The following is a 21538-nucleotide window of genomic DNA, read 5'->3' as shown; positions in this document are numbered from 1 at the left end:
CTGGTGTGGAAAAATGAAAAAAAGATACCAATGTCTCTCTACCAAGGGACAGCTATTATGAAAAAAAGGCAAAACGACTGATATGTGTTGCCAGACGAGAGGTTAAGCAATATCTTAAACATCAGAAACATAGGAGCCGTTCAATTTTCTGTCATATCCATTTGCTTTGTGAAGAGCATAATGTGGTAAATGAGAGAGTTGTCCTCATAATATTTTAGAAAGAGAGAGAGAGAGAGAGAGAGTGAGAGAGAGAGGGGTCAAAAGGTTAGAGAGACAGGCCCCCCTGCTCGGTAGCAGATAACTTCTGCGAGGTAAACATCAAAAACGTTTCCATTTGTTCTCATGTTTCCTGTAAACAGTATCTAGATTCCTCATTGGAACCAAATGGGACAGCTAGAGGCTAACGGGACCCAACTATCCCTCTGGTCCCTGTGAGGAATGCGAACAATGGGAGCCAGCCTTTGTAGGCAAACTGAAGGTCAACTGTGGCCACAAGTGCCACAATGTAGAAACACATTGTGAAATGTGTGTGTGAGAACACACCCCTCTTGCGAATTCTCCATCTATGTCCACGCCATGAGTCCTTCATATTCCTTTGTCAGCACAATATATCAAAATGTAAAATCACATAACCTTCACTACAGAATGATTGTATGAATAATATGTATAGCACAACTAACAAACCGACCCTTGCTACAATTACCCTTTGATATTTGAAATTGAGCCTCTCAAAAAGCGCGTCCTCGTCAATATAATGTGAAATAATAGTTTATCATAATGCATACACCTTTCATAATTAAGTCAGTCTTGTGCACTGCTTGCATTTTCTGCAGTCAGTCAGTATTTCACCGTCTGTTCACCTTTCAATAGATTCTACTAAAGTGTATTTGTTAGTAAATCATCTATATTAGAGTTAGAGCCGTTGGAAGCATGTATTAAAACATGATTTACAGTCCTCAAATGGAAAAACGACATCAAAAACAGAATCTTGATCCTTGGTTCACGACAGCATGAACATGTAACTGCTCTAGTGGGGATCAACAGATTTTGATTTAAAGGTGCTTAACCCTTGTGTTGCCTTAGGGTCATTTTGACCCCAATCAATATTACACCCTCCCCCCGCCTTTGGGTCATTTTGACCCGATTCAATGTTTCACCCTCCTGTTACCTTTATATTTACTAACATATTATACACTTTGGGTTCAATTTGACGCCAGCAATTAAAACCTCCAGAAAATTATTAGAATTAATATTGTTTTCCAAGTTTAAGTGTGAGGCACTTTATGTTTGTTTGTTGACTACCGAAAGAACACCGACATTAAACATTGAATGGGGTCAAATTAATCCTAAAGCGGGGGGAGGGTGTAATATTGATTCGGGTCAAAATGACCCTAAGGCAACACAAGGGTTAAGAAGATGACAACAACAAATCCAAGACAGCTTTGGCTCATTTCATTTCCTTAAGTGACAACATGTTTGACGTATTGTCATCTTCCGAGAAGTTACAATATATTTATTTTCCAGGGACTCGGCAACATTCAGCTTGAGGCTAAATATCTTGTTCTGAGTATTTCTTTAATTAAACCCAAGTATATTGTGTTGATGGTAATAATTCTGGCCACGTGGATTGGATCCCGTACCTGTAAATGGCTCCAGCACCACTGGAGCTCATCATCATCTCAGAACTAGCGTATAATCCCACCAGCACAAACCAGGATTTGAGACCACTTAGGAAGATGACAGATGGGATTGGTAACAAATCCCCTTATCCTCAGCTCAATTCATTTCCATAAGTGTCAACACGCCTGAAGTCTTGCAGTGAGACACGAAGCTGCAGCCAAGAGAGATTTGACTGAGAGTTTTGTGAACGAGACAAAAACATGGGCGCCTCCACGCCTCTAAAACGATCAGTAAGTGTTGGCTGGACTGGAATATTCACACTACAGCCATTTGGGAATGTGGCTGGTATATTGTGCATGTGTTTTAAAGAGAAAGTCACCATCGTCATTTAATGTGAAGGGATCTGAAATCCCCTTCTTGTTGTAGCGTGTAAATGCACACACACACACACACACTGACCCACAACAGAAAGATGCATATGAGAAACAGTCACTAAAGAATGCAACACACACTCAGAGAGGTAAGCAGCAAGCAGGTAATAAGCCTCACTGTGTGTGGCGCTGTCACAGGGAGAGGATTCTCTCTCACACACACATACACACGGGGGAAAGGATTAGAGGATATTGGGTGTCACGTCTACTCTCTCTCTCTTTCTCGGTCAAAAAGTGTAGAACAAAAGACGTAAACAAGCTAATAGTAAGGGTGAGAGATAGAGAACCGGATCATGAGACGGACTAATGGGTCTAATTTGCCAAGAGAAGAGGGGAGTGCATGTGAAAGTGCATGTGAATGTGTGAATGAGCGTGCGGGGGGGGGGGGGGGGGGGACACCACGCAGAGAGAGAGGGGCACCAGAACAACATCGGTGTCTTTGAGAGTTTTTCATGGAAGAAAGAATGCAGCCAGGAATTCCTTTAATTGCCTCGATGCTCAGCCTACTCAACCATCCTAGGACACACACAGGCACACACACACACACACACACACTGTAGATACATACACATACCAGTCATTCTGTTTGCACAGTGCTCCATTGAGAACTTCAGAGGACTCCATCTCCTGGCGCCTTTCCTGTCCGACCTGCACTCTCAGCTCAGGACACAACAAAACTGACTCGATGACATATTTGTACGGGAGTCCAACTGTCTCATGGTACTCTCCTGACACAAGTGTGTTCCTCATGTGACGTGGCTTTTTTCTAATAATGTCTCAAAGGTCACGCAATAAAGACTCACTGTTTTGAAGAAACGTGTCGGCATCTTTAATGATGATGTGTCCACGCTCCGGCCAGAGGACGGCTGGCTCTGATCAGCCGTCGCACAGTAGCGCTGCAGTGTGATCGCTGCTTAGTGTCTCTAACATTTAGCTCTTCCTGTAGTTTATCTGGGCCTCCTGCTCTGCTGACAGCTGTGCTCCTAAAAGCTGCCCTTGGGCTAGGACTCACTTTGCCCAGGTGTGTGTGAGTGTGTGTGTGTGTGTGTGTGTGTGTGTGTGTGTGTGTATAGAGTTACCGAGGGGGCTACAGACTACAGCTGTCTCAGATCTGGGTGAATCAATGAAACGCAACCCTGGCAGCTAGCTGACACATTCTGTTGACACGCTGTCATCATACACTCAGTTGATTGCTCAGCACAATAACATATACTTTATTAGTAAGATACAGTTTGAATGTAACTTTTAAAAGGGAAGTGGACATCTCGTGAAAGCATGCACAGATTCATGTGACTGTAAGTCATAACTTCAGAGATACCGGTCCGTTATACACACACACACACACACACACACACAATACAGACAGAGAGGCGACACAGAAACCTGACTTCCGATGTCACCTTGTGATGTCTTTCTCCCCTTTGTGTGTGTGTCTCCTTTCCATTTCCTGCCACGCCACCCCTCCTCTACCTCTCTGGCTTTCTTTCAGGAGTTCGTGTTTCAAAGGGGGAAATTACTGTATTCATACATGAGACACACAAAACCAACAAACCATCAGCCACGCCCTCCAGCGCTGCGTCTCTAAAACCTCTGCTCCATCCCATAATGAGAAAAGCTCTGCTGCGTGGCGCCGCTCTGCAACAGCAGCTGAGAGGAAACAAAGGACGGAGACTCGAAGACAGAAAAGTGCAGTTTGTTCAACTCTGGAAGTCTAAGCATCATCTTCTCCTCCGTCAGTTATTTCCTCTTCTCTGCTGCGTTTCTTCGTCCCTGTTTTCTTTTCTTCCTTCTTCTTGTCTCGCCGCTGCTCGTGCCTTCTCTGTGTGCTGCCGTCCTGTCTCTTCCTCCCCGCTTACTTGTTCCCTGTGCTTTCATTATTTAGCACCTGTCGAGCGGGGAACAGGAAACCTTGACAAGCGAACCCTCTGACGTAGAAGCACGCACACAGAAACTGTGACGGAACCACACACACTTCTGAATGCTGAGGCACGCAGACCCGCATACACAGGGTTCCAGATACCGTGTTCATGAACACACCACACACACACACACACACACACACACACACACACACTCCAGACGTTTCAGGTTCACATTAGCTAATGTGGAAAGACGGCCGGGCGGAATTACCACGACGCCTAATGACTATTTCATGTCAGGAAGAGAGCAAGAGCGGCGAGGAGGACGAGAGGCCAGAAAGTGAACAGGGTTGGATTCAGCAGGTTCACTCCCTCCCTCCCTCCCTCCTTCCTTTCCTTTTCATACTTCATAATTGATCTCACAGTCCATGGATGGATTTCAATTTTTGCTTCCTTTTCATTTTGCCAGAGGCAAACGGGGATGAAGTCCTAATTCAAAGGTTTACAGTTTGAATTAAATCAGAATTTCAATCTGGATCAAATCAAATCTCAATTTACATGCATTTTAATTAATTCAATTCAATTCAATTCAGTTTATTTGTATAGCCCAATTTCACAAATTAATAATTTGTCTCGGAGTGCTTTACAATCTGTACACATAGACATCTCTGCCCCAAAACCTCACATCGGATCAGGAAAAACTCCCAAATAACCCTTCAGGGGGAAAAAAAGGGAAGAAACCTTCAGGAGAGCAACAGAGGAGGATCCCTCTCCAGAATTAAGCATGTGTTTGCACAATATCTGATTACTACTTGAGAATGAATCCTTACAACCTTGAAATATAGAGGTATAAATTATTTCCCTTTTAACAAAGCTTTGATTTAGAGCACGTGTTAGAGTGAAATTGTCATCCTGAATTAGAGGCATCACCACAGGTAAACAGCTGTTCTTACATCCTGTTCCACCTGTATATGTGCTACTCGGTTTTGTCTGTGCATCATGCAATAACTCACGTATTAGCCTGTCCTCTCTCACCTTTTTCTTATCCATCGTTAGTTATCCCTTTTCATTTTTTGGTATAATTAATTAAATTATTTTCAGACAGGCAATCAATCTTGGTCCCTGCACCTCCAGGACGTCTGCTAGCTGGGTGCAAATGTTCTTCATGCTTGAATTTTCAGGTCGAAGCCGAAACAACTGCAGAGCTCAACTCGCTGCAGCATCAGCAATGGTGTTCGGCACCTGAGCTGCAGAGCATTTAAGCCCGCTCCTCCTCCTCCTCCTGAACTGTTGTTCTGGATAGATGCATAGGATGCCGTCTCTGATTGAGCGGGATAAGGTAACCCGCTGGTGCACAGTGGAGACCTGGTCCAAAAGCAACGCTTACCACCATTTTACTGAGCTGGTGTGAGGGCGTGTTGAGGAAGGAGCTTGGAGGAGGCCACCAGAAGACCTCCAGGACTGTTGCTGCCACCTCCATCACCACATTTTGGGGGCTGTGGACGGACTGCAGCTGCTCCGTAAGGATCGTGTCATGCTCCTGAGCCAAATGAAAAGGCTGTGGATGTTGAAAACCAGGAGGCATGTCATCTGGGGACTTGAGCAGCCTTCTAACTTCAAACTCAATGTCTCTCATTTTCACGCTGCTGTTCACCTCCCGCCCGAACATTAGAAGAAGCTCGACATCACCATCAAAATCCAAATCCAAAGTCCCAGAGCTACACTCTCATTGTGTCTTTGCTTTGCATTAGTGGGTGTGTCCAACAACACCTGCTACGTCTTTAGATGCCTCTGCTTCCTTCAATGGACTCCATTGTAGTACAAATACAGAAGACATTTATTTCAACTTATTATCATATTGATTGCCTCAATAATCCACTCTTTACAGTTCAGTGTATTGGAGTAAAGTTGTATAATAATTAATAATTAATATTAAGTATTTATTTTGATGAAAAATACATGTTGGGGTATTTTGCGTATAGAAAATGGTTTAAAATTCCCAATCCTAGTAGTTTGTTGTATTCTTACAGAAAAGACACATCAGTACCACCACTTTTTGGACAATTTCTGTACACACCCACATATTTGTTGAAACCATTATATTCAGTAATGCCTTTTGTTTTTGACACCAAATCCAAGACACACACTGACTTAATCGTAACAATTATCAAAGTGCAGCTCAGTCAATATGCCCATTAATTTCTACAGTTTGGTTTAAAAAATAATTTCTAACCAAGAGTTTGGCTACACGATTTTTTTTTAAAGAACTGCCGTGTAACTTCAAGCCCAATGTATCGTGGGGACAGATTTACAGAGAGGAACTGCCAACTTTACAGAGTCTCAGAGTTCATGGAGGATGGATGACAGGACCTAAAATAAAGCCCACTGAGAGATCATTACGCGCAGCATGAGATGGAAGTGGTTTTACTTTTACACCCTATGGTTCATTGGTTTTCAGAGGGGTGGCGCTTATTGGGCAAATAAGTTCGTTTTTTTTTCTCTGTTCAGGAAGCGAGCGTCAGCACGTCAGCGTGGAGCTGAGTCCTGCTGCTAAACCTCCTCTGCCTCACAGCAGCCCTGCAGGACTCAGGGACTGATGACAGGTTTAGAGAAGATCATGTGTATGTATATGTGTGTGTGTGTGTCTGCGCGTGTGTGTTTGTTTATTTGTGGTGGAAAAAGTGTGTTAATCTCGGAACACGCAACTTGGTAAAAAGTTATTGACTTTACTTAATATTCTTAAAAATATTGTTAACATAATTGTGTTGGTTAAAAAGGTCTTGTGACATAAACTCTCAGTGACAAGTTGCTGCCATTTTTAGCTGTGACAAATTATAATGTCATGATCCGACAATCATCTGACTGATAAACAAGCAGATTGAGTTGTTGTTACCCATTATAAACCATTAAATATTACTAAAAACGTACCCAGATAAGTTTGGAACTAAATATATCCAGTTTGTCCTGATCCGATGCGAGGTCCCATGACAGAGGATGTGGATGTGTTCAGAGTGTAAACCCCTCTGAGGCACAGTTGGGATTTGGGACTTTGCGATACAAAATAAACTAAATTGAATCGAAATCAACAACAAAATATACAAATACTTCAACAAAAGCAGACACAGACGGATTTGACATGTTCATTGAGAGGTTTGCAATCACTTTAAATGTTTTTTAATGAGTTGCCCATTATCATGAATGCTCGTCCATTAATTGAAAGGGAAAGTATAAGCCCAGCCATAAGGGCTCTGCATCGTTAAGTGTGTTGAGTGAAGGTGTGTCCAGGTATGTAGGTTAGAAGACAACTGTTGCTCATGTCACAGCCTGCTCCCCTCTTTCCAACACTTATACATGCAGCACACAGACTAAACCCCTTGCAGAATGCTGGTCACTCATTATATCTCTGCCTTTCATCTGTCAACATTACTGTCAAAGGATAGACGGAGCTATAAATGCACACAAAGCTTTTCAGGTATTAAGATTATTTTTTTTCTCTGCACAGTGCGTGAACAAAGGGCAGATCCATGAACTCAAACTATACTTCATTAACTCCACGTGAGTGCAAAACAAAAGGGAAAAGAAAAAGAAGGAAAGACATAAATAAGTGACTAGGATGTGTTTATGTTGCCCTCAGGTAGATACCCCCATCAGCTTCTGACCTCTGACTCTGACCGTATCAGCAAAAAGGCACAAATGCAGATTCTCTGACCCTTTTGTACCTGCCTCATTACCTTCCCTTTCCATCTTCCTTATGTTGCCCCAAGCGTTCCTGGGAGTCTTCCCATTCATCTCTCATTATCCAAAAAGAAGATTGCGATTGAAAAGATAAGTGGAAGAAAGAAAGTGAGCGACAAGAATAGGGGAAAGAAAAGTGAGAAACAAAAATACAGGCATAGAACAAAGGTCTCAACATGGAGTGAAGTGACTTGTTTTTCCTTCGACCAGTAGCTCTAATTCAACTTGCCTGTCTATCGTCATTAACCTCAAGGAAATGACCTCCTGCAGCACATTTCACATGAATCCCCAAACCTTTCCACCTCTCAATGTCTCTTTCATCTTACTTCCGATGCTCTTTGTACAGCAGTCGGCAGTCACAGACATTTAACTAATCAATCAAGTATTTTGACCCACATTAGGCATTAAAATACATGCATAATGTATGTATTATATCCATATATATGTGCACAATTAATGCAGTGGAAAACAGACTCTCCCTTTTTTTATCAACACAAGTATTCACATTATTGGTGGTCATCAAAAGACGCACACACACACACAAACACGCACACACATACACACATGGCTAATGAGGGATGCAGTGAGCAGTATATAAGCATATGGGGTCTGAAGCATGAAAGACAGATCTGTTTGAAGCCCCTTCACGCAAACATAAGACACCAGCCAATTCTCCTCATAGCTCCAGTTTATAATCATTGGTCACATCAAAGACTGTCAGTTCTATATTTGAGGATGGTAACTTTCCATTCCTGCCAATGAAAACATTTGAATTTATGTTTGAACTATCTTTTTCTTTTGTTCATTTGAGATATGCAATTTTTTCGGCCTTTATAAGAAGCTTAATGGAGAGGGAGAGAAAAGGCGTGTGACAAATGCCTCATAGGGGACAGTATGTCATTTAAATACCTGGCTAAACATTTGCCATATGACGTTTGTCTTATCACAAATACATTTTACTAAACAAAGTCTGTGTAAGTCTGTGTCGGGAGGAGGTCGTGGTGGATGGATGGGTAAAACAAATGCAGGGCGTTCTGATCATGTCCAAATTGAAGCAAAAGACAACTCTGAAGTATTATATTTGAATACGAATTTTAAGGTTGAGTGACAATTATAATTTTTTTGTCATCATTTAGCTGCCGAAACAACAAGTGGTCAAGTGAAAATGTCGATGCACAACCTCTCAAGCGTAAACCCACTTTGTACCATCATGGTGGATCAAAAGGTGAAGGCATATGGGGCCCATTATGTTTCCTTTATGGTACATCTGTGAAAAATTGAATGCAATTTTTTTTTTTCCATCTGCACATCTGTTTGAATGTAGTGGAAAAGGTCTCACTTGCTATTTTATGATAGGGCTTTGTTTTCCACTCCTGTACAGAGACGAAGAACAGACCTGAAGTCTTTCCACACGCGGGGCTGAAGGTAGCAACTCTCCACGTGTCAAATGTCTTTTCCACACGGCCGGTCGACCCCGAGCCTCCAGCTGAAATACCTTTTCTGTCCATCTGAAAATACCTTTTTACTAAAGGCCACAGCTACTGCTGCATACCAAGCACAATCTGTAAGGGTGCCTGACTTGCTGCATGTGTGCGTGTTTGTGTGTGTTTGTGTGTGTGGGTTTGTGTGTGTCGGTCTATGTGCAGTTGTGGTTTAATTTCAGCTACTGTATCTTGAGGATTAGATATTAACGCCTTAAAAAAAGTCGTACTGCAGTCGCTCAGTGTGACAGGAAACAGACTAAAACACACACACACATACACATTCTCTAAATACTATGCATTAAATTTGTCTTGCATGCACAGACACACCCAGAACCTGAAAATATGTATTATAAATAGCAATGCAGTATCAACACTATAGCACACCTTTAAAGGTTCACAAAAAACACATTTTGATGCTGTTTGATGTTCACAACAAAAAAATCTCAAATTCCCAATCTGGGCACGTTTGAAGACATTCGATATTATTTCTTCTGATTCAGAAAGTGTGATAAAATCAATAACAAAACGTCTTTGTTCATCGCCTGTCTGCTTGTTAGTGGTATGAGGCTCGGTTTATAGACACACACACAAATACACACACTGAGACACGCCCATTGTAGTCCCAGGTGCGGCTGGTGGAGATGGAGCTCTCTGAAGGTGAGCCCCATGGAGAGCCAAGGCGAGGTGCTGTGCTATGTGTGTGTCTATGTATCCGTCCTTTCATGTCTTCAGGTGATTATGTCTGTATTTGGGGCTGCCAGTTATTTGTAGAATAATTTACAAAAAAACCATTAAAAATCTTTTTTTTCTCCACACATGATAATGTAAGTTACTCTTTCTAAACTGTACAAAATGTAAAAAATGCAACAACAAAAAAGAGAAAACAAAGGAGAAAAGGGTTAGGTTGAATAGAGACTGAGGGGTTGAAGCAAGGGGGGTTGAAGGATAGAGAGATGTAGCTTTTATCTGGAGGAGGGGAAGCCAAATTAGAAATGTGGCATGATCCCCCCGCCCCCTCCTGGGACTGAGTCAATTAGCCTGCCTGGAAGAGCTGCCGAGAGGGGGGATGGTGTTGGTTAAGAGGGTGGTGGTGGATGACTGGCTGAGAGAGGATCGGCCTAGGGCGTAGGCAAGAGGGTTTTCATGGGAGGGGGTCTGGATGTGGAGGGCTAACAGGGACTTGCTGGGTGTTGTGCACGATATTAAATACACTGCAAGAATATAACAGCAGAAAAGGTAAACGTTGAAGACACTCCACTGTAAATGTGCTTAATAAATACCCACAGAAAGAAGATGGAGAAGCATCAATGTGTTCCTTCGATGTCACTGCAGGCTGGGCTATCCCCGGGGCGGCTTTAGCTCAGTGGGGTAAGAGGGCCGTCCTGCAACCGCAGGGTTGTGGGTTCGATCCCCGCTCTCCCCATTAGCTGCAAGTCGAAGTGTCCTTGAGCAAGGCACTGAACCCCCAGTTGCTTCCCGGGCGCTGCACCGCAGCCCACTGCTCCTTAATAACTAAGGATGGGTTAAATGCAGAGAACTAATTTCCCCTTGGGGATTAATAAAAGTGTATATTCTATATTCTAGACACAGGCAGATGGAACATGAACTTTGGACCCGATTTCTCAGTCCATCCCAAAGTGTAAGGTTTCCAGGACGGGTACGACGGCATACACTGGGCTAGAATCTGGGACTAACTTGAGGACCAAGGAAGGATGAAAAACAATGGAATCCAATGGCCAGCTGGTGTGTAGGCTAACGGCAGCTGTACTGCAGAATATAACAGGATTGGATGGAGAGAGGGTGGTTGGAGGCTCAGAGTGCTGGCCAAATGCCATTCTCTCACGAAGCAGCCCATCTTCAACCTGATCAATCATTCATGCCCCAAATCACTACTGGCAACGCACGCTGGCCTCGGCCACACATTGGCATCAAACTGAGAATTTTTATAGTGAACATCATTTCGAGGGAACAACAACTGCAGTGGTGAAAAACAGACCGTTGCAATAAGTACTCTCCCTCTCTGCCTCTCTTCACTTTTAATAACTCTCTGTGATCGTGAGCAGCTGCCGAACAGCATTACAGGTGGTGAGAAGAGACGGCGAAAAGGCATGGAGGGGGGGGGGGGGGGTCAATACAGAATTGTTGTCGTCAAAGGAGGTGAAGAAAATGAAAAAGGAGTCAAAAAGGAGAAAAAACACGAACAAAGAAATAGCCGTGTATGTGGATGTATGTGTGTATGTTCGCTAGTTACCAAATGAGATAGCAGAGCGTCCCTGTGTGCGCGCGCTATCATCGCCAGTGGCAGCAGAGGGTGGCAGGTGACTTGAGTGACGGGTTAAAACTGAGACGGGAAGGAGGCTGTAGAGCATACGCTTAGCAGCGTGTCACCAGGCAGGCCTGCGTCTCCTTCCTTATCTGACAGGCACACTGCAGAACAGCAAAATCCCTGCATAAGCCCCTCTAGCACTCCTCTGGGACATGTGTGTGTGTGTGTGTGTGTGTGTGTGTGTGTGAGAGACAGTTGCTTAAACTAGAAGGGTGCGTGTGTGTGTGTGTGTGTGTGTGTGTGTAGGTGTGTGTGTGTGTGTGGGCGTGTGTGGGTGATTACACAGGATAGAGAGAATCTCGTCATTTTCCTATCTTCCTGCGTAAAGCTTCCTAATTCCACCTCACCTTCAACACTGCATGACCGCTCAAGGTGATGGGACAGGACAGGACCGGAGTCCAAATTGACGCTCGCACACACACACGCCCACATCTACACAAACTGAGAGTGCAATTACAGGTCAGTCTGGCAAAGGAGGGGTAGTTCTGCTACAGCGCTGGGCAGGGATGAGCATTCGAGGAAGGGAAGAAATTATTGGGAAGGACAGGGTGTGTATGTGTGTGTGCGTGGTGGGGGGTGTAAGAAGGGGGAGTGGAGGGTAAGAAAAGGTAGGATGGGGAGCGCAAAGACAGTGTTGGAGAAATATTTAGAGCTTCTTCTAGCAACAGACTGCACAAGCCGTATAAACTGTAAAAGAGTGTGGCGACGACAGTCGGTGGTGTAAGCACAAGGGAATAAGAGGAGCATGAGACTCTTCCAAGTTGAGCACAGAATCATCCTCTTTCTCTTTGTCCTGTTTTGTAGTTATATTAGACATTTCGATGGTGACGTCACACAGTGGGGAGAATAGGAAGTCCAGGTAGTCAAATGTGAGTCTACCTCTTCATGTGGTGATTCAAAAGGTGTGTCGATCTTTGTGGTTTTATCAAAGTTACTCTGGCTAAACAAAATCTTCAGCTTGAAATTATGGGTCAATGTGTGCTACTGTGGCATTGCTAGCAACTCCACATGAATCATGAACAGATTGCGGCATTTATTGCTCATTTTGTCCAAAGAGAAAAACATCATCTCCATGTTTCCTCCCCTCGAACTGCCTTAAAACCATCCCATCAAACAAAACCTTTTTTCTCTCCAATGAATTCCACAACATTAATGTGTTAGTTTTTGTTTATTATGTGTTTATCTCAAACAAAGTAGGTTAACATTACACGTCCAGCCATTCATTGTGAGCAGCCCACTGATAGTGAACTGAGATCAACTGCCCTCTCTTCAGCTTTGAGCCATCAGCATAGTTAAGTGATCGGCTTTAATCTGATGACATGTAGAGCATTTGAATGTCTTCCCACAGAATCCTCTTCTGTCAGACCACAACCTCATAACTTTTGAGTTTATACTACCGGAGTGTACACCGTTAGTCAAAAGTCTTTACACCAGATGTCTAACTGACGGTGCTGTAGCTAAATTTAAAGAAGCGATTCCTTATGCATTTGATTCAATACCACGTCTCAATATAACAGAGGACTCCTGGTCTAACTTTAGTCCGTCCCAGATTGATCATCTTGTTGACAGTGCCACAGGCTAACTGAGAATGACACTGGACTCGATAGCCCCTCTGAAGAAGAAGACAGTGAGCAAGAGGAGGTTTGCTCCCTGGTATAACCCTCAGACCCGCAAACTAAAGCAAACATCACGAAAGCTTGAACGCATATGGCGTTCAACTCATCTGGAAGAATCCCGCTTAGTTTGGTGAGATGGTGTAGCCAGGCTGACAGAGAGTCACAGCTCTGTGGAGCCGTGTATTCCTATATACAGTACCTCAGTAGTAATGACTTCATGAACTTCTTTCATGAAAAGATTCTAACTATTAGAGGCAAGATTAATAATCTCTTGCCCTTAACCAGTGCCGATCTGTCCTCAAGTGGAGTAGCCTTGGAAACCGCTGTATGCCCTGGTGTATATTTGGATGGCTTTTCTCCCATCAACCTTGACCAATTGTCTTCAACAGTTTCGACTTCTAAACTGTCTACTTTTCTCCTGGACCCACTCTTGATCCAGAGGTGTTGGCTAACTACAGACCGATCTCCAACCTTCCTTACCTCTCTAAGATTCTTGAGAAAGTGGTCACAAACACTGGCGGTGCGTCCATAGAGGGCGCTAGGGCGCCGCCCCTCTTAACATTTTGAGATGAAAAAAAAAAGAAGAAAAAAATATAATATATCCTGTCAAAAAACATTATATACCAAATCATTTAAATAGCAAATATACCGTGTTGACGCGCTAAATGTGTGTGGGAGACCGTAAGCCCCTGTCAACAACCACTTAAGTTAAATGTGACATAAATAATATATCGCCACTCATCCTCACGGAGAGAAGCCCCTCCCCATTTTCGGGGCGCCGGCCCAACGTGTGTGTGCGGCAGCGAGCAAACATTTCACGGTCGTTTCGGCAAGGACGGCTTCTCATTGGCGGATGAAACGTGAATCTTGGGGCGCAAAAATTTGCGCCCTGGCCAATGACATTGTTTCTTATTTCACATGACTGGACTATTCGGCAAATCATAGACCGGTATCATTCCCTCAGCCAGAGAGCTCCACGGAGCTACGGGAGCAGGTAGCTAACCAGAGCTGGTTAGCTGGAGGCTCAGTGAGTAATGCGCTGTTTAGTTTCTCCTGTCTGTTGTTCCAAAGTCCTGGGACTGAAACTCTCTGGACTACAACGGGGTGAGGGATCTAAAGAGCTTCAGACAAGTGTAAAGCACGAATCTTGCCGCAGTTATCTAGCTAACAGCATGAAGCTAACTAGCTAACAGCATGAAGCTAACCCTGTTTGCAGAGCAGAGCAGCAGAAGGAGACCGAACTGGCATCGAAAACACAACGAAGAAGTTCTGAAAAACAGACACATTCCCTCAAGAATAATGGAAACAGGCTGGTCACAGACATGATTGACTTTAACCAGAGAGTTATTGAGAAGTTTGCCAACTTTAAAGAGAGGAGGCTACTTTTCTTTACAGTAGTGGGTCTACTCTGTCAAACACCCAATGTAACATGTGCTGCATCTCCTTCTGACTATTCTGCTCTGAACCTCTTTCATGTGAGGGTGAAACTCTTTTATTTTGCAAACCTCTGAAACCCAGCCCAATGTTCCTTAAAGCTGCTCTGAACCTCTCATGCCCAAAGTTACAGTGTGTTGATAGTTGTTATTGGAGAGTGTTGAGCACGCTGTGTTCTTGAAATAAAGCTTTGTTTTTTCCAATATTCTACTCAAAAAAAATTGTCACCAGCCGCCACTGGTCACAAATCAGTTGTGTGACTTTCTACATCATAATAGTTTATTTGAGGAGTTTCAGTCAGGATTTAGAAAACACCACAGCACAGAGACAGCACTGGTGAAAATCACAAATGACCTCCTAATGACTCATCTCTGTACTGGTCTTGTTAGATCTCAGCGCTGCGTTCAACACGATTGACCATGACATCCTATTACAGAGACTGGATCAGTTGATTGGCATTTTGGGTACCGTATTAAGCATTTAAATCCTATTTATCAGATCGATCTCAGTTTGTATTTGTAAACGATAACGCCTCGATAACCACCAACATTAGTCACGGAGTTCCACAAGGTTCTGTGCTTGGACCAATTTTATTTACCTTAAACATTCTTCCTTTGGGCAATATTATCAGGAAACACTCCATAAACTTTCATTCTTAAGCAGATGAAACTCAATTATATCTATCAATCAAACTAGAAAAGCCAGGCAACCAACCAGCTAGCTAAAATTCAAGCATGTCTTAAAGAGATAAAAACATGGATGACCTGCAACTTCTTGATGTTAAACTCTGCAAAACTGAAGTTAGGGATCAATTATCTGGTGATGTGGTTTCTATAGATGGCATTGACCTGGCATCCAACACCACTGTAAAGAATCTCAGCGTTATCTTTGATCAGGACCTGTCCTTTAATTCCCGCGTAAAGCAAATCTCAAGGACTGCATGTTTTCATCTACGTAATATTTAAAAATCAGACACATCTTGTTTCAAAAAGATGCAGAAAACTGGTTCACGCATTCGTTACTTCTAGACTAGATTACTGCAACTCCTTATTATCAGGCTGCTCTAATACGTATCTTAGACCCCTTCAGTTGATCCAGAATGCTGCAGCTCGTGTACTCATTAAAACTAAGAAAAGAGATCACATCACTCCTGCATTAGCTGCTCTGCACTGGCTCCCCGTAAAATCAAGAATCACTTTTAAAATTCTTCTCTTAACATACAAAGCCTTGATTGGTGATGCTCCATCATATCTTAAGGAGCTTGTAGTACCATATTGCCCCATTAGATAACTCCACTTACTAAAGGCGGAGCTCCTCGTGGTTCCTTGAGTCTTAAAAAGTAGGTTGGGAGCCAGAGCCTTCAGTTATCAAGCTCCTCTTTTATGGAACCAGCTTCCACCTTCAGTCCAGGAGGCAGACACAGTCACCTCATTTAAGAGTAGACTAGAGACTTTCCTCTTTGATAGTGTGTATAGTTATGGCTGAATCAGGTTTCTATAGGCTTATAGCTGCTGGGGGACGTTTTAGGATACACTGAGCACCTATCTTCCCGTCTCTCTCTCCTCATGGATGAATTTTCATCTCTCCATTGCACATTATTAGCTCGGCTTCCTCCCCGGAGTCTTTGTTACTTCACATCTCATAGCATCCATTGGACCTGGCTGGGTCTGATGCCATGGCCCTGCTGATGTGCCCCGCCCACTCCTCTCTCCCTCCATCTGCCTGATGGATTGTGGAGGTGTGGACTACGAACTACGCATACACTCTGTCATACTCATTGAATATGTTGTAACTCTGTAATGATTCCTTCTGTACACATGATATCTATTGCTTCTCCGAGGAGAGAGATCCTCCTCTGCTGCTCTCCTGAAGGCATCTTGCCTTGTTTCTGTTTTTTCTATTTCTTGGGAGTTTTTCCTGATCCATTGTGAGCTCCTGGGACAGGGATGTGTACAGATTGTAAAGCCCTCTGAGGCAAATTTGTAATTTGTGATATTGGGCTATACAAAATAAACTGAATTGAATTGAATTGACCCATCCTTATCCTCTGTGCTCATGCAATGAGCGCGAAAACTACACATTTTGAACAAATATAGCCCATAAATAATACAGTGTATTCACAAACCCAGAACTGCATACACACATATACACACATTTTTGCTGCCATTCATTGTATATACTGTTCAGCACAACTCTCTCCCTCTGACACACATTCACATACAACTACATTGTTAGTCTTCATTGTCCGCATCTTTCAAATAAAGGGCATCATGTTTTTTCTTAATCAGAAGGATTGTAAAAGAAAACAAAAAATGAATGAATAAAAGACACTGCTGAAAGTTTGATGTTAACAGCCTTTTGCTTTTTATTTAAATGAGGTAACCACCGCTACCGTCTGTCCCCTCTGGCTATATCGGAAAAAGTCAATATTTCAAGAGAGCAGAGACACTCATTAAATATTTCAAACAAAAAAGGACCCGCATCGCTATGCAGTTCCTCTCTCTCTCTCTCTCTCTGTTATCTGTAACCTATCTTCATACTTTCTACATGTACGTATTAGGAACCACAGGATCATGAATCACACCATTTGAAACTATACGTTCTGCTGATCAGGTAGAAATTTCAGGCTGCAGAAAGGGTTAAGATGAAGGTTAATGTTTTTTTTCCAGTGAGGACGGGTTGAGATCAGGGTTAATGGGTTTTAAGATGTGGCAATGGATCAGTGTATAGCCATTTCAACCATAAAGTTACCTTAGTGGTCAATTCGTCACCAAGCAATCACCAGAGCCACCTTGAACCCACAGGAGCTGCTGGGTTGAATAAATGTCCACTTTGCTGCTCTCTCTTGTGAAATGACTGAACACACGAGAAGAGTGAATGCAACTTGTGACGAGGTGGTCTGTCCTGGAATAAAATACTTTTGACACAGAGGATGAGGTTTTTGATTTGCATTCGCAGCGGTGTGTTTGGAACACACAGAAGAGCTGCGTAATTAGCATGAGTAGCGTTAGCCACCATGGCCGAGCAGACAATGCAAACAGTGACCTCTACAGGCCGGATAGAGAACACTGAGTAGGCCTACTGCAAGCTGTTCTCATACAGTGTGTGTATCTACACGTATGAAACGTTGTGCATTCGTATACAACCAACATAATCAATAATCCACGTAATCTAGAGCTACGACAGATGACAAAGCGTAAAGAGAGTCCACTGATGGAGGAGGTCATCATGTACGAGTGGGTAAGAAAACACAGGAGTAAACTTTGATTTATATATCACGTAACTTTATTTTTAAGTAACACCATCCCTTGTTTTAACCCGACGTAGTTGTTTGTTTGAGCGTTTAGCCTAATCCACAATATTTTCCCAAAGCTAACCAAGTAGCATCGTTGACTACACACCTCTTGGGCGTCAGCAGGTGCACAGATCGCTTGTGTTGCTGGACATTTGTTTACAACATTGTTTAGTACTGACCTATAGCGATACAGAGCATTCATCTGGTGCCCATAACACACAAAGCAGCACTGAAGAAAGGGAGGAGTAGCTAACAAGGTCCAAAAGTGTAGCGCAAACATAGACTCGGATTTAGTTTTTAATTGCAAACACATTTCTCTTTGGCAGAACACAAACCATTGCCATATTTATTTGTTTTACATTTGTAATAATTTGTCATTCTAGCTTTTTTTTGTCTGCTTCCCGACATAAAATAGTAAGTCTAATTCTTAACTACATGTACACTGCATCATGGATCTCAATCACGCCTGATGGTGTGAGGATCTTTCTGTATTTGAAGTGGCTCCTTTCATAACCTTCCTGCACTTCTTTAAGATTTTGTTGTATTTGAGAACTTTTTTTTTTTTTTATCCCATATCAAGAGCGGCCATCAAAAAATAATGACAAGTGCAGTACTCCACTGATTTATTGTTGCATTACAAAACCCTTGTGATACGTAACAGAATATGTTGTCTTTTTTATTCCACACATGTTCGTGCATCACCCACATTTATTACCCACAATACAACCTCACCAATTCGGTAGGAGATTGGGGTGTGGTCCGCTAGTACCCGCCAATCTAGCCTAAAGCAGAGATGAGGTGCAGCTACAGACGACTGATAAACTCACTTCTCTCAAACTCCACACAATGATGTTTTTCATTTTCAACCTCGGAGTCTTAAGACCCAAACTACGCTGCCTCGAGTGACATCACTTCAGGACATTTATCAGACTTGACGCCGCTCTCTCTGGATCCGTACAAGGCTTTAAACTGACCTGTTAACTTTATGTGCAAAAACTTGAAAACGGCCTCCTGTATGCTTAAAGTCAGTGTGAAGTGGAGGTTTCCATTAAAGCAAGCAAGATGACAGACCTTTTGTGCACGGCCACAATTACCACAACACAAGATAACTATTGTATAACACCTTGTTGGACCATCCACTGCTGCCAGAACACACCCCACTGTGAAGGTAAAGGGGTTAATTTGTGGTTCAACAGGATGGTAATGGCAGGGTTACTGTGCGGGTTGAAGTGGGTGACGGGTGAAGGGGTTATACAGACCAGTGAGACCTGGGATTACAAGACTGAATAGGAGAGATGACAGACAAAATGCACACCTGTGAGTTTTAAAACACATAGACACCCACTCCAAACATGCTGGTGAAGGCTAAAAAAAGCAGATGTCGATACTACAAATAGCATAAAAGAGAACAGATATTTAAAGCTTTATGAAAAAGAAGATGGATTGTCAAACAGAGGATAAAAAGGAGAAAAGAGAGGGGTGGTAGAAAGGATGAGAGAACGGCAGAGTGGCACGGGATAAGCCTCTATCATTAGTTGTGGGATTTGAACAGAAACCAGCAGAAAAAGGCAGAAGTAAATGAGATTAGAGAACAAAAGTGTGGCAGCGTGGAGGGAGGAGTGGAGGGATGAGCCACACAATAACCGCAGGTGAAGGGACCAAAGACTTCTAATCTTCTATATGTCCACTGGTTTCTTTATTCAATATTGATTAATAGTCTGTTAAAATTCCTATAAGGCATTATTTTGCTTCTGAGCCTTTGCAAAGAAGCTTTGAAAAGAAAAAAACTGTTTTCAAAGATATAACATGTATGCAGACCTCATTATGTTCCTAAACAAAAAATGTAACTTCAGTGTTTCTGATCAATGCCAACTGAACAAGACAGATGTTCTGCAAAAGCCATAATATTTCCCCCTTAATACCTCACTTCCACTGGTGGACCATCAGGAAATAAAAACATCCAAGATACACATTCCCCCACACACACGAAAACTCTTCTCACAATTTCTCCTTTTCTCAGCTGGCTTCCTGTCCAGCCACGCTACCGTGTTGCTCAAGTAAATCACCCTAATGATGAAGACATATGAAACCAAGTCAGCATCCAGAGCCGAGTAATTCCAACACAAACACCTATAGGGGTATTCCCGGTCTCAGTATAACTTCAGGAAACTAAAGAACAATTAAGAACCAGTTAATAAATGAATATAAAAGACCAGCACAGATGTTTCACTTTCACATTTACACTTGCGCAGTCAAACACAAATACTACTTCCTACCTCAGTTACTCCCTAAATCAAAATGTCTGTTACTTATCTGTACTCAGATGGATATAAATACTGTGGGAAAAGACAAAAGACAGATCTCCTGTCAGAATTAAAAAGCTCACCTTCATCAGCAGCTTCCTCTGCCTGCGTCCCGGTTCAGTCCTCAGCCCCTCCTAGTCCCTCTCCCCCTTGGCAGGTGCCATCATGGTCAAATAGTCCACAGGAAAAGGCTGGAATGGGCTATTCTCTAATGCTCTCTCTCTCTCTCTCTCTCTCTCTCTCTATCTCTCCGTCTTATTCTCCCTCCCTGAGTCCTTTTGAGTGTGTGTCACCACAAGAACAGCAGCACGTGTTTGTGTCAGTGTGTGTGTGTTTGCGCACAACTCCAAAGGTCCTGAAATTCCTAAGTCCTGCGCTAAAGAGCGAGCGTGGTTGAGTTCCCTCTCTCTCTCTCTCTCTCTCTCTCTCTCTCTCTCTCTCTCTCTCTCTCTCTCTCTCTCTCTCTCTCTCTCTCTCTCTCTCTCTCTCTCTCTCTCTCTCTCTCTCTCTCTCTCTCTCTCTCTCTCTCTCTCTCTCTCTCTCTCTCTCTCTGCACTCCTTTTCTTTTCCGGCAGAGAGGAGGGGAAGATGTCAGGGGGTGGGACGTACAAGACAGAAGCTGCTTTCAGCCAACTGTCTCCTCTTCCTCCCCCTTTGTCCCTCTCCTCTCCTCGCGTCTCAGTCTTTTTGCCTAACTTTTAGTTGTCCTCCTTTGACTTGTTCTATGTGACAGATACTCTTTCACTGCTCAGCAAGGCGTGAAAGCAAAGCTCTCTCTGTCACAGACACACACACACACACCCTCCTTTTTCTTTCAACGCCACTCCCTCTGCCACAGTCCAGAGGTAAAGTCACTCCCGCTCTGTGTCACCCAGCCGCAGTGTCCTTCTCCTTCTATTTATGATTCAACATGCTTCATCACCAAAGGTCCAATGCATTGTGGGTCCTCGTGTTTGTGTGCTTCTCAGTGATCCAGAAAATCGTGTGACGGAGCTGGTCATGATACAGAGTGTGACTGGGATGAGCACTCGGATTTACTTTCAGTTGAAGTTCCTTCACAAAGTTCACACATTCTTTCAAATGGCAACTCGTCCATGAGTTCATTGTTCAACACAGAAGGTGTTCGTGGAAACATCTATTCTGCTCCCCCGAGTTTAGAAGAACTAACAGAGCGCTCAACCCTGATTACCTTGACCTTTGCTGCTTGCTATACTTAACGGAGAGAAAAAAAAAATTTGGAATTTGGGGAAAGCTTGTGGAACATGTCGTTCTCATGTCTCATTGAGTTTGAGCATTACAAATTGCTTCTCTGCATCCTGCACTCGATGGAAAAAAAGTTTGATGATGCAGCTCATTTCTACCCTTCAGCCATCAATGTCTCCAAATTGAAAAGTTTGCTCCCGAAAGTGGTGTTAAAATACCTACTCCTGTTAAA

The 21538-nt window shown here is 43.1% G+C and overlaps 1 protein-coding gene across 2 annotated transcripts in view; it reads right to left on the bottom strand.

The window, feature by feature from the left end:
* Nucleotides 1-20449, bottom strand: part of sema3b (sema domain, immunoglobulin domain (Ig), short basic domain, secreted, (semaphorin) 3B) — a 72898-nt gene extending 52449 nt beyond the window's left edge. Inside the window, exon 1 of one of the 2 annotated variants that reach the window (XM_056422753.1) lies at nt 20187-20449. The gene's annotated coding sequence lies outside the window, so the exon portion shown is untranslated. Of the gene's footprint in view, nt 1-5297; nt 5316-20186 lie in introns of those variants that run through there. The other variant, XM_056422757.1, reaches the window with a different exon arrangement.
* Between the last annotated feature and the right edge of the window lie 1089 nt (nt 20450-21538).

This window comes from Pseudoliparis swirei, chromosome 9 (assembly GCF_029220125.1).
Source record: "Pseudoliparis swirei isolate HS2019 ecotype Mariana Trench chromosome 9, NWPU_hadal_v1, whole genome shotgun sequence".
In the NCBI taxonomy this organism is placed as follows: domain Eukaryota; kingdom Metazoa; phylum Chordata; class Actinopteri; order Perciformes; family Liparidae; genus Pseudoliparis; species Pseudoliparis swirei.
This window is presented reverse-complemented; position numbering and strand designations above follow the sequence as displayed.